The sequence below is a fragment of the Gobio gobio genome (assembly GCF_949357685.1).
Source record: "Gobio gobio genome assembly, chromosome: 17".
Lineage (NCBI taxonomy): Eukaryota > Metazoa > Chordata > Actinopteri > Cypriniformes > Gobionidae > Gobio > Gobio gobio.
This window is the reverse complement of record NC_137110.1, coordinates 11,947,525-11,961,635: the sequence shown is the minus strand read 5'-3', so window position 1 is coordinate 11,961,635 and position 14,111 is coordinate 11,947,525. Positions and strand designations below refer to the sequence as shown.

The 14,111-nt window shown below is 36.8% G+C and overlaps 1 protein-coding gene across 3 annotated transcripts in view; it reads right to left on the bottom strand.

Moving 5' to 3' along the window:
- foxp1b (forkhead box P1b) overlaps nt 1–14,111 on the bottom strand; it is a 234,376-nt gene that overhangs the window by 146,952 nt on the left and 73,313 nt on the right. The window contains exons 1-2 of one of the 3 annotated variants that reach the window (XM_079841220.1): nt 11,405–11,535; nt 931–995 (exon numbers count right to left, since the gene is read on the bottom strand). The gene's annotated coding sequence lies outside the window, so the exon portion shown is untranslated. Of the gene's footprint in view, nt 1–930; nt 996–11,404; nt 11,536–14,111 lie in introns of those variants that run through there. The other 2 variants (XM_079841217.1, XM_079841218.1) reach the window with 2 other exon arrangements.

Sequence of the window (14,111 nt, the reverse complement as noted above, 5' to 3'; positions counted from 1 at the left end):
AAGACATTTTCACTGAAAACAAAACTTGTCATGTTTTATATAATTTTGTTTCAAGAATATTAGATATTTTGTACTGAAATACAAGACAAAGACACTGATTACAATACGATTTTTACAGTGTTTGTACTGTATAAATGACAAGAGAGCGAGGTCAACAGAAAAACTATGCAGAAAGAGAGAAAAATAAAAAGAACACCATACAAAATAACAAAATAGAAATCAAACATAGTGAACAAGGTTTGCGTCTTTGGGTGTGTGTGTGAATGTGTCTGTAAGCATGAGCTCATGGGAAAGGATGGGAAGTCCCTTCCTTGTCCACCATACTGTCAGAGACAGAGCACAGACACTCAAACACAGACCATCTCACACCCTGTGCTTTAATACCCTACATGAACACCCCTACTTCAATTCTATGGTTTGCTCTGGTCTCCCATGTCAGCTGCTTAGGGCTGTTCCATTCTGAATCAAGACAGGTTGGGAAACCTGTTTGGAAACCAAATATCAGTTCAAATACCGTTTGTTGCAGCTAATGGCTAAGTTTTCCTTATTGTAGTACCTGGATAATTCAAAAAGTCCTATTAATTATTGACAATGACCATTTCAAATACGTTGACTCAGCAAGTTGACAGGGATTAATAAAAGCCAAATCCTGTCTCAAAATGAGAAACATACAAGAAACTAGAGAGAAAAAAACACCAGTGCAGTCAGGCAAATAAGCAGTCCTGTTTAGCGGTAAACTTTGATAAAAATAAACAACCTCTTTTTCTCCCAACCTTGAGAAAAGTATACGAACACAAGAGCTGCAACAAATCAAGTGATTCATTAAACTATATATAGAAAAATAGCACTAGTCCTGCCCTTTCTAGCCTGTCAACAAGCACACACACACACACAGCTCCATTGGAGTCTAATAACTAATCATTTGTTTACCTTCTCCAAGGACTTGCTTATTTGCGGCCGTCTTCAGTTCCAGCGCTGCGTTTAACCTCCCTGCCCTGCAGAGACAACAAACACACAGAAAAAGCTGTAGCTGTAAAATTACTGCAGCTGTAACAAACCATCCGTCATCTCTGTGCGTACAAAATGACATTAAAGTAAGCTATTTTGGAGTTGCGATGGCGCAGATAAACTAATGAGGACTCAACCGTGGACATACAGAAGTAGATCATCTACTAAACGAAACTTGTGGGAAGCAGAAAAACTCACTTATATCAACAGCATTACTAACCCATAAGCTTCAATATGGAAATGAGTGATTGATCATCCTTATCGAACCATAAAGGGTTAAACTTTACCATTATATCAAGCAACAGTTGTAATATAGTACTATAACCTGTTGCAAAAAAACGGATTAGGTACCAAAACAAGTAACAAAACATACCATAGTAATATATTTTTTGGACATAAACACTATCATAAGTTTTGGGTTGGTAAGTCCTTTATGATCACTAAGCCTGCACTTATTTGACTGAAAATACTATAAAAACAGTAATATTGTGAAGTAGTATTACAATTTATAATAGCTTATAATAACTTTTAATTATTTTAATATATTTTAAATTGTAATTTGTTCCTGTGATGCAAAGCTGAATTTTCAGCATCATTACTCCAGTTGTCAGTGTCACATGGTCCTTGAGAAATTATTCTAATATGCTGATTTAATGCTCAAGAAACATTTATTATTATCATCTATGTTAAAAACAGTTGTGATTCATAATATTTTGCGGAAACCCAGAGATATATTTTTTTAGGAGTCTTTGATGAATAGAAAGCATTTAATTGAAATTAGAGATGCACCGATACTAAATTTCTCAGCCGATATACCAATAGATGATCATTCAGAATATCGGCCAACACAGATAATTAGATTTTTCTTATGGAAAAGAAACCTCTCCCAAATAATGCTGCTAACTATACAGAGAGCCCTCTCATTTGGTAGCCTACACAATGATTGGTTGCAATTAACAACAAAGGGATTATATTAAGCTGCTCTTTATTTTCAGATATAATAGGCTAATTACACCCAAATAAAAAAAAACTGAAATGTTTGTAACGTTATACAACTCCATTGCATATAAATGGTATTTTTCATAAGCACTTATTCATAAGCACAATTTAAATTTATTCAAGCATATATATATTATATCATATATATATATATTTGCAGTAAGTAAGCTCCTCTCTACTGTTTCTTTATCGCCAACTAGCAAACTGTGAACATCGGATGACTTTCCTGAGGTAACGTTAATGTTACGCTAAATACAATGATAAGCGACCTATTGTTAACAAGCCATTTTATTGTCTTTCCGCGGCTGAAACACTGATTGAGTGATTACAAGAGGCATGATACGGATTTCGGTAAGTTGTTGTGTATTTAAAACTTAATAAAGTAAACTTTCGGCTGACCGCCTTCCCTGTTCAATTTATGGAAAAACTGTTGAAAGTTCCCCTGCCGATCGAAAGACTAACGCGACCAGGTAGGCTCGTCATGACGTCACGCATCTTGAGTTTCACTTTCAACATTCAACACTTTTCCACGGAAGGCGGTCGGACGAAAGTTTACTATATAAAGGTTTAAATATGGATATTTTTCTTACACAAACGCGTCGATTCGCTTCAGAAGGCCTTTATTAACACCCCGGAGCCACGTAGAGCACGTTATTTGACGGACAGATGCACTTTTTATGGACTTCAAAAACAGAGCCAGTATTACTCCAATTCTAATGCTTGGATTAGCCTGGACTTTTGTAATATAACTCCGATTTTATTCGTCTGAAAGAACAATGTCATATACACCTAGGATGACTTGAGGGGGAGTAAATTATGGGCTAATTTTCATTTTTGGGTGAATTGTCCCTTTAATTATGCAGAACTTTAAGGCTTTGTATAATGTAAAATTTGACCCCCCTCACAGTTGTCATGAAGGGCAAAATTAGCCATATAGACCAAAACCACAATTTGTACCAGGCTGTAAACATGTTTTTTTTTCTGCTGTAAAGTTGGGCATTTTAACATGGAGCTCAATGAGATTCTGCTCCCTTTTGGAGCCTGTCTCTAGTGGCCAGAGAGAAACCCAAGAGAAAGTTGAAAGAGGGGAAAGAGGGGAAGTTGCCGCTTGGACAAAATGGACAGAATTTAAAAGATGACACTTTGTTTCTTATTAGAAGTAACAAAGCACAGTCCTATTTGCGATTACTGGATGAGAGGCATGCTACATATAATGTTTAGAGTAGAGGAAAACTGCAGACCTGGTGATTCATAGGGTCAAATAGAGCCTGCATTTATGTAGCTATTTTAACTAACTGTTAATGCGCTATTGTTACGTTAACTTGCCCTAAATTCAACGCAAGACTTTTTCTTCACACACACACAGTATAAGCTGCAGTCAGACACGTTTTTCCGCACCCTTTTGATTGACAGGATACCATCGCCCCTGATCATCTGCTTTTTTTAAACAATCGATAGTGAAAATAATAGCTTAGATACCGATAAATGGACGATACATCGGTGCATCTCTAATTGAAATAGAAACGTTTGTAACATTATAAACTGCCGCATAATTGCTGAATAAAAGAATTTAAAGAAAACCTTACTGACACCCAACTTTTGAATGGTTTGTACCACCCTGGAACACCAAGTACATACCACATTTTAATAATTATGGTAACAATTCAGTTCCATAGTATATATATCACAGAACTATAGTTTTGATAAAATCACTGTACCTTCATCAACAAAAAAAGTAAAAATGTTTAGTAATGGTAACAACCTTTATATTTTGGACATCTGCCAGTTCAAAAGTGTAATACCATCTGATGCCATCACCGTTTTACTTTTTATAATGCACCTATTCCCAAAAGACAAAAAGTTCACAAGCTCGCATTTAAGGTCTCGACTCAGAGATATACTCGAAGAGCATATTCTCATACTACACTATTGAGAAAGATACTGTAGGCCAACATGCCTTAGGCATTTGAATAAAAGCATGAAAGCTTAGCCAAACGTGAAAAAATATGCAGTTTACATTTGCCAGTCAAAACAGTGGCTGGCCGTTTGAACAGAGTGATTCTGTTTATCTCAGGTAAAGTGAGCGCAGATAAAACACATTGGTACAGCCCGTCCATGTCTCTGCATCAATTATCTGTTAAACACCCTTGTTAAGGTCAGCATTTACTTAGTGACTAAAAACACCAGTCACCACCAGGACCATGTGAGTTTTCCGCATATCTTGTGCTGATTCCATTTTCTCTCATTCTAATTCATTAGACTTCAATTAACACGTCATCCCTGCTGTTATGAATCAATAGCTCGTGGTGACAGGTGATGAATTTTTCAGCTTAAAAAGCTAAACATCATTTATTCAAATCACCTGCTAAGGTCTCAGGTGCTTAATGAGTTTACAGAAATGCCTAACGCTCATTTAGACAAATGTTCTCTCATCCTAATGATGAGAACGTTTTGCATTGAGAACGGGAAGGTGGGGAAAAAAAGAGGCGCGCAACAGCAGTTACCTTTTAGTTTTTAGAGCCGTAATGTGTTGCTAAATCGATAACGGTCCAGACTGGATGCATGAAGTTGGAGATAATGCTGGTGTTTTGAGCAGTGGGGTGGAGGAGGCCTGGGGAGTGAATAAATACACTCATACCGTTAGACCCAGCTGGAGAAGGAAAAGAACCAGCACTCTGGTGCTCTGGGAACTTGCTGAGATGATCGGCTTCATGGGTGTGTTATGGAGGAAACACGGCGAGAGAGACAACTAAATGAGCACATGGACTAAATACTGTCTCTAGCGAAGAGACAGACAGGAAAAACAACAACTTTAAGTTCTTCTTTAAAAAGGTGTTTCTTCAAGTATGGACAATTGTTGCCCTGTGGACTAGTTTGTCTAACATAATGTGGGCGGCAGTGGCTCAGTGGTTCATGTAGGTTGTCTACAAACCGGAAGGTTGGTGGTTCGATCCCCGGTTCCACCTGACCAAGTGTCGAGGTGTCCATGAGCAAGACACCTAACCCCAGCTGCTCGCGACGAGCTGGATGGCGCCTTGCATGGCTGACACCGCCGTCGGTGTATGAATGCGTGTGTGAATGGGTGAATGTGAGGCAAAATGTAAAGCGTTTTGGATGGCCGTTGGTCTGTTAAAAGCGCTATATAAATGCAGTCCATTTACCATTTACCATTAACAAAAGTTGTTGTTTTTTTCCCTCTAAACATGACATTTCCACCACATCTCATAAATCACCATTTATTCTGTGGTGGAAATGACATTACATTTACTAGAATAAATATAGCTGATTCTAAGGCTAATTTAATATCTAGTATTTTATGCACCCTAAATAGACAATTATTTCATATTTTGACACTTTTTGCATAATTGCGCAAAAGTGACATTTACCTTAATTATTCATTGTTTTCTTCACACATCATTTACAATACTGTTCGAAAGTTTTTTTTTGTTTTCATGTATATCTCATACTCACCAAGGCTAAATAATAAATAGAACACGAAACACAATATTATTGTGAAATATTATTACAATTTAAAATAACTGTTTTCTAATATGCTGATTTGCTTACACCTTCATGACTATAAGTTCGCTTGGGCATTCGCAGCCTTTTGTTTTATGCAATTGTAAGTTGTAATATGTTTGATTTATCTCATATAGGATGCATTTGGTTAAGAATTAACACGGTAGTAAAGCTGTTATGAGACGAGCGCAAACACAACAGGATTTTTATAGATTCTGACTACGCAACTTTTCAAGTTCACTTTTGTGCAGATATAAGCTGAAATATTAAGTTTATATTGCATTAATATCCGATTAATCTCATATTGGTTTCACTGAGTTAATTAACCCGCAAAAAAAATTGATTTAGGTTTATAAGCCAATATATCTGTTATCTTTCAAATGCAAAGAATTATCGGCTATCAGCCAAAATGTTCGTATCATTGCCTCTCTAGTAATTGCGTTTGACCTAGAGTCGCAAACATTTAAATGGCCAGAAAAACTTTGGTCATGCATGACAACAATGGCTACAAATGATAGCATGCACATGAATATCAACAATCTCATTTGGAAATCCAGACCTGAAGAGGACTTCTACAAAATGTTGTTCTCATTCAACCACATTTACATCGTACAGGCTGTTGAATCACACACTCCAGCCAATTCCTGGCTAAAACCAAGCCGATCCTAACGGAAAAGGCCCTGGTGGTCATTATGAACGCCTCTTCAGTCCATCTAATGGACCATCTCTTTCCTCACTCCACCAAAAACACAAGAGCACATGAATATTTAGCACCAAGCAAAGCCATTTCATTAATCGGTTTGCAAACGCTTAAATAGCATATCTGTGGCTACTTCTGCAGTGGGGTCATAAACGAACATTCCTGCTTATTAGCATATTAATTTATGCAGCAATTGAGTGCAGCTCATAGGCTGTGCCCAGCTCCTCTCCTCCCCTATTGGTCAAGGAAGCAAATGTATCCAGTGTCTTCTAACAAGCAGGCTTGACATGCTCAAAAATATTGTAGATATCTGTGATAAAGTGGCAAAAGTGTGTGTAAAAACTATTAAAAGAACAGTTCACCCAAAAATGACCCAATGTTCTGTCTTCATTTACTCACCCTCATGCCATACCGCAACAACAAAAGCAATTTCGAATAAAACTCATGGTTCTATTCTGTGTAAAATCGTAAAAAATACAAAATGTATGCAATATTCCGAGTTTTTCAATACACTATGCCACTATTCAGGGGCATAATATCTAAGATTTATGTGTTTTGATTGTATATAGAATTTCCATCCATTTGGTTTACACAGTTTTAACAAATTTAAAAAATAAACTTGATGTGAAACCTATTCAATAATACATAAATGAAATAATGAGATTCATGTAATAACAAAAGATCCAGTTTGATTTAAAATTCATATTATCCAGGATTATGTATTAATATTAATACATCGAATATGGTTCAATTCTTAACCAGGTTTCTGCAATAAACCCAATTCACACTGTATCAAATGATTTATGTACTCTTTATTAATAAACCTGCCCACGGTTTCACAGACAAGGCCTAGTCCCAGACTAAAATGCATGTTTGAGCTGTTGTAACTGCTCATAACTTGCATTGACCCATCTTAAAATATGTCAGGGCCATTGGTTTGTCTCAAGATTCACACCAGTAATGTTTTTTTTTCTAAGGAACGTTTATAAAAGCTACTTAAATGCCCTAAATTGAACAAAGGCCAAATCCTGGCTTAATAAGCCCTGTCAATGAAACCAGGCCCTGATGTATTTTATAACTTTATGTTAGGAACAGACTAAAATTATTTACTGATATACTTCCAATCATATGTTGTTCTTAAATCTCAATTCAAACTCAGGTTTGATGTCAATAACACCAAATGCTTTTGGTTCTCACATGTTCTTAACGCTCAAAGTTTGAATATGCTAAAAGGACGGATGAGATTCTAGAGCTGAAAGATTTTACAGTGAAATTTCAGTCATTTCCACCTACTGTACAAAGCTAACGTTTGACTTCAGATACAGCAAGTCATGCGGACTACTTATATGAAAATTTGAAGAAAAACCCTTAAACATCTGATACAGAAATACAATCATATCAGAAAAGGAGAAAATGGAGAGAAAGAGAGAGAGAGACTGCAAAAAAGAGACTGAGCAGAGGACAGGCTGTGATATCTATATTGAGTCCATTTGTGTTTGTTTTTAGGGTGTGTGCACATGATTTTCCAAGTCACTGTCTGTGCTCTGAAATACAGGAAAATTGCATGACTCACTTTGAGACAAATGCAGCTGTTTACAAAAGCCTGACAAAAAGGTGACTGAACCGAGGTCTCCCTCTCTTTCTCTCCCACTCACTCTCCCACCAGAGCCTGATACATTTCAACTGTTCCCAAAAACCTGAAAGTCATTTTTATAATTCGCTTACAAGCAGACTTCGCCCATTGTTTTGCACGTCCACGTTCGTGTAAACAACTGTGGTTTCCGACATGCAAACAGACGAGAAACCTAATTTATCTTGGCTTGTACGTGGGTCACTTGAGCTTCTGGGGGCCGAGCGAGTCGGTACATAGCCTGCTGACTGTCAGGCTGTCTGAGTCTAGACATTTTTTCGGACCTGCCCTCACGTTTTGCTGAGCTAAGAACAAAGTACACAGAGTACACACACACACACACACACAGCTTTCACAGTCTTAATACCAAGGCAGCGGTATTTCGTTCCTATCCCAAAACAAACAAGGCAGTGCATTTCTTTACACTATTTAAATGTTAACAGGCAAGAGCGCAGGCTGAATAGAGCATTCTTTCACTCTGGATACCAGAAACGGCCCAGCCAGACATTCAAAACACATTCTAATGAAATCATCCAAAAGATAAATAAAAAGCTGCACTTGTTTTCTTCTCCGAGTCCCCTCTTCTTTCTTTTGCTCTTTTGTAATTGGATTTATATATATATATATATATATATATATATATATATATATATATATATATATATATATATATATATATATATATATATATATATATATATATATATATATATATTCTTTTACATTTTTTTTTTGAGTACGGACCAGCGCCATGAGAGCATGGAACTACTGTAGAGATTTCTTATTCCTCTCCCCCGATGACATTTATACAGCTAAGACCTAAGGATATGAGGGTTAACACTAGTCAATATGAGTTTTAACCCAGTTATGCAATGTTATCCTTTTAAGCAGTGAAATATCAGTTTTATTAAAGACCAATGCCAATACGGATATCTAGAGGTTAGGATCAGCAATACAATTTAAATCACAAATATTTTGTACAAGAAAACTGTACTTATTTTTTTAACCCATTTGAGAATGTCTATTTGAAAACAGGCATCATCCATTTTTTTAATGGCTGCTGCTGATGCTGCTATCAGGGATGCCTACATATTGCTGATCAATATTACAGTATATAGCAAAATAATATATACACAAAATTGCTGACTTTAAACAAATATATAAATACTTATTTTACACAATAGCTTTCATTAGCACTTTTTTCATTAATCATTTATTTGATACTTTTCTATTTATCAAAAAATCAAGAAAAATAAAATGTAAAATCACAAATATTAAAATATGCGTTTTCGCAAAAATATTGGGCACTATTTTAACGATCTGATCACATGGTCTGAGCGCCAGGCGCATTGTCCAAAAGGGTTGTACGTAGTCTCTTAATGAGTCATGGGTGTGTTTTAGGCAATAAACCAAACAAAGTCTCATCTCCCATTCCCTTTAAAAGCCATTTGCGCTTGCATCATGGTGGATTCGCTATTTACATGGCAGAATTTGCGAGCAGGAAGACTGAACTCTTCTCCAGAGAGGAATCCTTCTATTTTGAATCTTTAAAAATGTGTGTGTGCTGCTGCGCATTCCTGTGTGTGTAATAAACACAGTGTATGCGCATTGTGCACCCGCCTATAGGCGCATATTACTAATGCGCCCTTTAAATAACAAAAAATACTGTTGGTCAATGGCACATTTGTTTTTTAAAGGGTTAGTTCACCCAAAAATGAAAATTCTGTCATTAATTACTTGCCCTCATGTCGTTCGACACCCGTAAGACCGTTCGTCTTCGGAACACAAATGAAGATATTTTAGTTGAAATCTGATGGCTCTGAAAGGCCTCCATTGGCAAAAAAAAAACTAAATAACGACCTATATAGTGATGACGATTTCAAAACACGGCCTCATGAAGCTTCGAAGTGTTATGAATCTGAGTCGAATGAGCAGTTTGGATCGCCAAATTTCAGCAGTTTGGCGGTTTGACACGCGATCCGAATCATGATTCGGCTCACTGATTCATAACGCTTCGAAGCATCATGAGGCCGTGTTTTGAAATCGTCATCACTATATAGGTCGTTATTTAGGGGTTTTTTGCGCACAAAAACTATTGTCGCCGATTCATAAAGTTATTTTAGAACCACTGTAGTGAGATGGACTTTGTAACGACGTCTTTAGTACCTTTTAAGGGTCTTGAGAGTGAACCGTGCCATTGTGCCAATGGAGGCCTTTCAGAGCCATCAGATTTCAACTAAAATATCTTCTTACGGGTGTCGAACGACATGAGGGTAAGTAATTAATGACAGAATTTTCATTTTTGGGTGAACTAACCCTTTAAGTTGCCTCAAAATAGAAACGCGCCAACAATGCGCCTGAACACACCTCATTTTCAGACCAGCACGCCCATGGGTGAACAGATGGGCACTTGAATGAGCTGGACTTGTAAATGATAACTGCGCTGGGCTGAAACTAGCAAAAACACGCATTGTGCCGGGTGTATGGTAGGGCCCATTAAGTAGCACAACTGTTTTCATCATTAATAATAATAATAATAATAATAATAATAATAATAATAATAATAGTAAATATTTCTAGAGCAGCAAATCAGCATATTAGAATGATTTCTGAAGGATCGTGTGACACTGAATAGTAATGATGCTGAATATTTCAGCTTTACCATCAAAGGAATAAATAACATTTCTATTTATTCAATTTAAAATCAAATTTTCTCTTTAAAAATCTCATAACATTTCTGTTTTTACTGTATTTTTGATTAAAGAAATGCAGCTTTGGTGAGCATAAGAGACTCACTTGCGTTAATCTTACCGACCCCAAACTTTTGAACAATAGTTTGTCTATCACTCATATCACAAATAAATTACTTGCTTTATACATTCTGAACCATTCTGATTATGCAATAACCTCTGTCAACACCAATATCTAGAGTAGAGTGGCTGATATAATGCATCAAATATGTAGGCAAACCTGCTGAATTTATATGAATGACTGCTCATATTTTACAATATTAACTAAATACAAAACCTTTTGTACACTACTTTTATACTAACAAAACACCTTTTTTTTATCATGTCACGCATTTTTACGGTTCATTTCTTTGATCTCAACCATGCTTTAACGTCCCATCTGACATCATGTTTCCTCTTTCTCCCCACCAATCCCCTTCTCTTTTTCTTGCCCTCTCTCTTTTTCTCATCCATTCTCTTGTCTCCTTTGACCACAGATCCTGTGTACTATTAATATCAATAACCCACAAATTCCATTTCCCTGTGCAGAGACAGACTGAGAGTGAGCGTAGTGACAGAGGAAAGAGCAAAATCTCCCAATAGATTCACTTCTCTTTTGTGAGAAAGATCTAATTGGACAGGAGCGCGTGGAGGCAGATACCGGGTGGTTTGGTCAGAAAGAGAGAGCGAGAGAGTGACAACGAAGGGAATCCGAAATGCACAGTCAGAAACGTAAGAGTTTTAATCAGTATTTTTAGCTAAAGAGGGAGATAGCAAGAGGGAGAATAAATGCATCGCTTAAAGTCTGTGAACACTCACCCATGAACATAACCCAGTGCTCCGCAAGCCAAATCCAAACAATTCCAGCGTCCCACACTTTGATCCAGGCTATAACAAAAGTCCTCTCTTCACCAGCTGCCTCTTTATCAAGTTGTAAGTGAGGTGTGAGCAGTGTGCAACCGGCAAGCTTTCCCCCGTTCACGCTCTCTGGCTCGCACACACATGCACTCTCGTCTCGGGGGCTGGAGGTATGTGGTCTAAACACAACAAAAGCCTGAGTCGAAGATTGAATATGCAGGAAGAGGGCCTCAGTTTGCATAAACACAAACACTCAGCAAATGAAGGGCTGGCACCGATCGCACCAGTGCCTGCTGGGAAACGCATACCTGTCCCGTCCTGGCCCTGGACTACTTTAATAAAAAATACAGAAGAGAAGCAATGGACTACAGTGGAGGTAAACTCCAATTGTTTCCCAAAGGAGTAAGTGCATTATTAGGTCACATTTTAGATGAGGGTCCAATTTTCACTATTAACTTTTGCCTCAATAAACTCCTAATTAATGCTTATTAATAGTTAGTATGTTTAGGTATTGGGTAAGGGATGTAAAATATAGTCATGCAGAATAAGGCATTAATAAGTGCTTTATAAGTACTAATAATCAGCCAATATCCTAATATGCAAGCTAATATGCAACTAGTTAATAGTGAGACCCTAAACTGAAGTGTTACCCATTATAATTTGCACTTTAATGGGAAACGTTTCTCAACTATATCGTATTATTCATTCTAGATCTTCAACAAAAAGTTCTGCATTAAACTTATACATTTTGAATCAATTGTATCTGATTATTCTAGTTTCTACAACCAACTTAAAAACAAAATGATCTGAAAAGTCTGATTCCATCAATTTCTCCACTCCCCAAGGTTTTTGACTCGATTTTAAAGAACGCTTTATGCCAAAAAGGTTCTATATATGGAGAAAATGTTTTAGATAATTGCATAATCCTCTCAATGTTTAACAGGTTATTTCAATTTTTTCTAATGATAAAGTATGTTTACAAGCTGATCAATTCATAAAAATGAACATAAATCCGAACATAAAATGATGGGAACCCCTATAAGGTTATAAATGCAACTGACAGAACCCTTTAAGATCTTATATGGAACCTTTTCTTCTAAGATTGACAAGCTTCAGTTCTTCATTTAATCACAAATTCTACTTTGTTTGCATCTGATTTCTCAGCGTTATTTGTTTAACTTTTGACAAAGGTGGGGTTGAAAAGGACAGTGCAGTTCAATAATGTTGTGCTTTGCTTCTTGCAACTCTCCCTCTTTCTCTCACTCTCTCTCGACCTTAAAGTGGGTGTTGAGAGGTGCAATGTCACATGATCGATGGTAAGCTGAGCAATCACGACTCATTCCTGCAAAGGATCCCGAGCCTGACACTCATTCATAAACGCACTCACATGTGTGACTTTAACAACTCGCTTTAAAAAAAAAAAAAGAGCAGAGAGTGAAAAACTTAAGAGAGATGGGGAGAGAAAAGGGTAAGGGAATGGGATTGACGAATGAAGTGAGTGAGAAAGGAAAAAAAAGAGGGAGCACAGACAGGATCTCCAGAAAATAAACAGGGTGTCTTGTTTCAAAGGCGAGGGGGACACACAGGCATTCCATTGTTCAAGCCAATTATCAGAGGCAAATAATAACAGCAGATGGATCCAGCAAGGCCAAAGAACGAGTGAGTGAGAAGTGGAGAGCTGCAGAACAGATGATGAAATGTGAGAGAGGAGGAGGAGGAGGGGTCAGACTATCTCGGTCCTAAAGCCCCACACACCAGATGTGGACATGGACGGTGCACAAACACAAACTCCCACCACGACACTGCTGTTGATTTGAATGTCTAGTGAAAATCTCAAAGACAAGTATTATTCTATTTTATTATTTAATGATTCAATGATTATTGCTAGATTTTTTTCATGCTTCAGAGAAAACAGAGGGCAAGAATGATGACATGATCAAGATTCAAACCTGCATTTTCAACATAAACTCCAATAAACGCCGACACATATAAATAAAACTGTCCCACAAATATGACAATGCGATTATGACTTCAAATGATTATGACTTAACCTACTGCCTAAACTTATAAAGTACCTGTATAAAATATATTATACATCTATATATTGTGCTGTTTTTTTTTCTTATTATTTTTATGTATATATATGCATATATATTTTTTTTTTGTTTTATTTTTATTTATTTATTTTTTGTTTGTTTTCTCCCCCAAACTGTGTGTATATGTGTGTGCCTTGTCTCTCACTTTGTATAAGCAGCTGTGTGGTGTTAATAAAAAAAAAATTAAAAAAAAGAGAGATTATTAAGGGATAGTTCACCCAAAAATGAAAATTCTGTCATCATTTACTCAGACATTTACTTAACAAGACAGTCGACGGCACCCATTGACTTCCATGGTATTTTTTTTCCCTACTATAGAAGTCAATGGGTGCAGTCGACTGAGGGTAAAGTAATGGCAACAATTCCATTTTTGGGTGAACTATCCCTGTAAGTGCAATGACGAAGCTGAATCTGAATTTTACATTTCAATGTTTTACATATACAATCCCTCAAAATTTCAATTGCTCATTGTAGTTGTCTTCGGGAAAAAAATCCTGCATTAACTTGTAATAACTGACATTTATTTAGAAACGGTTACATCTGATCGTTGCAGTATCTCCAACAAGCTTTTA